General features: G+C 48.5%; 1 long non-coding RNA gene across 1 annotated transcript; it reads left to right on the top strand.

Annotated features, from left to right (window-relative positions):
• Positions 1 to 457: 457 nt before the first annotated feature.
• LOC131591471 (uncharacterized) lies at positions 458 to 4209 on the top strand. The gene is made up of 3 exons (XR_009280385.1): positions 458 to 475; positions 2133 to 2286; positions 3822 to 4209. It is a non-coding gene; the product is annotated as an uncharacterized LOC131591471 (long non-coding RNA).
• Positions 4210 to 5252: the final 1043 nt, after the last annotated feature.

Raw genomic sequence — 5252 nt, 5'->3', positions numbered from 1 at the left:
GTCAAGTTCACAGTGAAATAAAAAGTAATAAAAAGCCATATAGGCCCACTGTGATTTCATTTCATTCTCCTGACAACTTGGGTCCAGTTTTCCAGCTCTGACCAGCTTCCATTTGGGGTGTTACAGGTGGATTTCTCTTATTCTTATTTCGATCTAAGGAGTAGTTCGGACAGGCGAGGCAAGCCAGCACAGAATCTGCTCATGACCTTTCTCCTTTCCCTGTTGCCAAATAGGCCTTTGGGGTGAAGCAGTGGAGAGGTGTCATGGGGTAGCTTCACCTTTAAGACAGATTGGAAAGAGGGAAAGTTGAAGCTGCTGGTGGCTGATGGGAGTTTTTCCTCCTGACCAATTATCAGTCATTTACAAGAATTGACAGCAGATCTGACCATTAAAAAGTGAATTCAACTTGTAAACACCCCCTTAAGAAGTACATTCAGAGCTCTCTCGCCCTCTTTGGTTTCCGACTTCTGACAAGGTAACAGGCTCTGTCTTGGCTTTCCCCCCCCCTTCCAGGCCGGAACGAGGACGCAGGGAAGGGGGGGGGGAAGCAGAGCTGGTCAGCTGAGCTTGGTTTTCAGTTTCTGCTGCTGGACTGAAACCTGACACCATGAACTCTTGTAGCTTTCTAAAGCTTTTAAATTCTTTTACTACCTGGATAAACGTACAGACTACTCTTTTTTCCCAGAAAGACAGAGAAAGAGAGACAATCAACATGTAAGACATCATAAAACCACCAAAAACAGTGAAGAAAAGAGTTAAGTTTAAATAAGAAAGAGAGAAAAAGAAGATGCTTGCCGCTGAAATGTCTTTCTGTTACAGCTATGGAGATAGACAATAGTAGTTTAAAAGACTCCTTTAATTCATGACTAGAGTATGGGAGGAATAGAGTATTCAAAGTGTGGACTTTAGAGAAAAGAGAGAGTGGTTGTGATACTGTGAGTTGCTGGAAATGAGTAAAGTGAAGATTTTAAAGCCTTGAGGGGGCAAAGGAGAAAGCTGTTTTCCAGGAAGGCTCACAGAAACAGATGAAGAAGACTTCTACCTTTGAATAACTTATCCTTAAAAATAGCATCCCTGGACTCATTGACCCATGCACACCTCGGAGTGGTGTAGAATGGGAGGAGTGAACTCTAAAAACTCCATAGATTGGCAGAAAGAGACTTCTGTTTCTCTACAAAGACTGATGAAAAGACTCTAGAAAATTAAGACTGTTTTTGACCACCAAGATTCTAAAGTTTTTGTCTCTATGTTGTTATGTGTACAAAGAAATGGTCAAGTAGTGGGAAGTAAAAGAGTTTTTCTGAAAGTTTATTCTGGTATTCTTATTCTTGTAGTTTGTTAATAAACTGTCTTTATTCCTTTTAAGTTTTAAGCCTGTTTTGCTCTTATTTTAATCCATATCTCACAGCAAGAAATAAGTAATTTTTTGTTACTGGTTTAAAACCACGACAAGAGGCATCACATTGCAGTTAAGACAGAAGAATAGAAATATTGCTTGCCACGGTGGGGAGAAAATTCATATGGCCATGGCTCAACTGGAGCTGAAACTGGCCAGAACCGTGGGGGACAATAAAAAGCATTTTTTCAAATATGTTAATGGCAATACACAATGTAAAAATAAGATGGGCCCATTACAGGATGAGGATGGTCTCCTCACAAAAAGGGACAGAGACAAGGCAGAGATTTTTAATGCATTCTTTGCCTCTGTCCTTGTCTTGGTTTGGAAGACAGGTATCTGCTAGGGAGGGAAGGAGCCCCCCTTGGAATAAAAAAATGGAAACCCCCTCCCTCCAAATTATTAAAATTTTGAAATCAATGGGCTCTCAGAAAAAGATCTGGGGATAGGAATTATGGATGCTAAATGCAGGCAGCAAGCAGGGAGCACAGTGCCTGTGGAAAAGCAGGCCACATAACTTTCTCAGACTCACCTGAGAAAGCAGCCTGGGAAATCATAAGGAGGAATCAAAACAATCCTTAGAGATAGAAGGCAGCCTTGCAGGTGTTTGTCAGTTTCTTGTTTTCTTGCGAGAAGGTTGAGGGGTGGTGTACCCCACTGACCAATGATGGTGATGTGTTAGTTCACTGACCAATAAGGGTTTTACTTTTCTGTACTTTTGCATATCGGTCTATAGAAGAAGATCTGGAGTAATAAACCTTGCTCTCCTGTTCAACTCACAAGAGTCAGTGTCGTGCTCCTCGCCGTTCCCAATAGTGCGACATCTGGTGGACCCTGACGTACGTTGCAGCCGCGATTGAAGACATGCCACCTGCTTCCTCCCGAGAGAGGTAAGTTAATATCTCCCGCGATCTCCTGGAGTGAGCTGGTCTTTCAGACCACGGGATAGCGGGGCCTGCCCGTGAGCGGGCCTGGAACGGCTTATCTCAACGTAGCTAGAGCTTGAAGTCCCAGGTTAAGCCACTGTGTTTGCGTAATTGCATTCACGGGCTGTGGAGATAGACGGTTCCCACAATAGGGAACCGATGTTCAGCTGAGGACCAACTTGTCCTCTTTGCGTGGCAGGACACTTTGCCACGTATAGGACTCAATGTCTCAGAAGATTCCATGCGCGCTTTGTTCCAGTGGGCGAAAGCACAGGGTTTTAGAGTAACCACCAAAAATGCCTTTGATCTCGACATTTGGCTGTCGGTGGGAGACCATATATGGTCCGAGTTAACTGACGGAGATACCAGCGTGTGTAGCCTGGTGACCACCTGGGACGCGCTCTTTAAAGCGTTAGAGCGGTTTTAGTCTGGGGACAGTGATGACGGGATGGCGGATTTGGATGCCGGGGATGCCTCTTCTGTATACGATGAGAGGCTGGAGGATGGGACCGGGGACGAGCTAAGTAGAGCTTCCTCGGCTCCGCCCAGACCCTCGGGGGACTTTGGACTTGGGCGGCAACAATATCTCTCTCCTCGGGACTATGTGCCTCCAAAACATCCCTCTCCCCGAGATTTCGTAAGGCCAAAGTATCCGTCACCCGCGGAACTGATCGCGCAAGCCCCACCAACAGAGAAGCGGTGGGGAAAAGGTGGCCACCCACCTCCGTCTGCTCCCTCCGCAGAGCCTTCATCGGCACCGCGAGCGGCCGTGGGAGGGCCTTTGCTGTCGATGGTCCCCTTTGCTTCCCCCCACGCCCCCTGCGTCAGTACAGCAGTCCCCACAGCAGACCGCCGGCGCGGTGGGGGGGGGTGACGTGCTTTCGGCCCCCCCACTTCCATCCACGGGGCCCGCGCATGCGCCAGCATTGCCAGGGCGACCGCCGCTGCAGCCCGCCAGCCCCTCGGCGCCTCCGCTTCCAGCTACGGGGCCCACGCCTGTGCCGGAACCACCTCCTCCCCCTGCCCACTACAGCTGCTCTGCTGCCGTGCCTTCTGCGGTTTCCGAGCAACAGCCGGCAGCGCCCGCAGTGGCTGCCACCCTCCTCTGCTCCCTGCGCAGCGTCTTGCGCACTGCTGCCCCGGGACACGGACAGTGATCCGGTCGGCGACCAACACTTCACCCCAGAGCGGTGCACAAGTCTGGTAGCTGAGCGACAAAACTGCCGAGCTGCGAGACCATCCCACAGCCATCTATGGACACTCCCACCGTGTCATGTGACCGTGCGTCCAAAGCGTCCAGGACGCTTTTGGGAAGCGGTAAAACAGCGAGCTTTAGAAGTGGGAGACTAGGAATTACTCAAGAGGCTGGGAACTCCCGTAACCAGAATTATTAATTACATGGGTTGTAATAAATTTTTATTATTTGTTGATCAAATTTAATATTATTACTAAAATAAAATATGATTGCTAAGGTTGTTTTAAAAAAGCTAACATTGCAGAAACGCTTAACCACAATGACCACGTATCCGTCTGTGAAGGCAAGAAGCTGAAACTGCAGAGCTGAAGCTGCAGGATGATATCCGGCTGCACAAAGGGGAAGTAGAACATCTTATTCAGGAGAAATGCCTACCCACGACCACCAAGAAGCAGAGGAAGACCCTACCCACAACCACCAAGAGGCAGAAGACCCCCTAGCAACAGGAGGCGCAGGCGCTGATGCAATCCAGGAAGACAGATGCAGGGACTGCATAAAAAAAGGGGAACCTCCTCAGCCAAGGCGCGTGCCGTGTGCAGGACACTTAAGATGAAGTGTCCACCGGCTTGCCCCCAGCTGGGTTTTTGCTTGCTTTACTGCTTGCTGAATTAATAAAAATTTGCTTTCATTAATTATTATATAAATTGTCCCTTCTATTTTGTCACGACAATTTATAACAATTTGGTGCCATGACTTGGATCCTGGTATCTCTGGTTTGGGGTCCCCCCCTCCAGGGAGGCGCCCTATCCCTATCTTCGGATAGCCCCCGTGTGGAGGATTCCTGTTCCCCAGACCTGGCATTCTGGACCCCCAAAATCCCGTAAGCAAGCAAAAGGAAACCGCAGAACCCCTTAAATTTTGTGCGCATGAAGACTAAGCGAAGACCCCGGACAGGGTAAGTATAGGATTGGGATACCGTTTGGTTGGGGTTGGTGTTCCCAGAGCCCAGTGTCTGAGAGGTCTCCTGGAGGCCAAGTGAGAGTGGACCCTTCATTAGTGCGGTTCCCACAGTCCGCGAGGACCTGGGCCACGAACAAGGGGAGTGTGTGTGTGTGTGACTGAGGGGGCTCTGGAAGATGGGACAGAAGGGGAGCAAGCCTTCTGGGCCCATGGGAGGGAATAAAGGGAAGTTTCCCAAGTTCCCTCCTGATATCCCGTTAGGGCTAATGTTGAAATATTGGGATGAATCACCCCGGAGAAAAGAAAAAATAAGAGAAAAGATGATTTATTAGAGTATTGAGGTCTGGGGAGGAAAAGCAATTCATGGACCAGGAGTAACATGGCCCCCATTTAGCTCTTTTGATGAGTGTGTCCAACAGGACTTGAACCTCTGAGTAAACAGTAAGACCCCTATGAACCCAGAGGAAAGCGAGTATGCCTCCCTTTGGCTTCCAGAGGACACACACAAGACTGATAAAAATGTCTCCTTGTAGCCACTAAAAGATAAAAAGAAAGAAAGAAAAGGGGGGAGCGATGAATTATTATACCCACCTCCCTATGCCCCCCCTGAGGAAGAAGATGAAGAACCACAAGGGGAAATACAAGCACAAGCACCACCGTTACCACAGGAACCACAGAGACCATGTACACATAGTCAAACTAGGCAGAATTTATATCCTTTAAGGTAGGTGCCTATGCCGGGTGGGAACAACCAGGGCATTGGGTATGTGTCGGT

This window comes from Poecile atricapillus, chromosome W (assembly GCF_030490865.1).
Source record: "Poecile atricapillus isolate bPoeAtr1 chromosome W, bPoeAtr1.hap1, whole genome shotgun sequence".
Taxonomy (NCBI): domain Eukaryota; kingdom Metazoa; phylum Chordata; class Aves; order Passeriformes; family Paridae; genus Poecile; species Poecile atricapillus.
The sequence above is the reverse complement of the archived record's forward strand: the minus strand, read 5'-3'. Positions and strand labels throughout refer to the sequence as shown.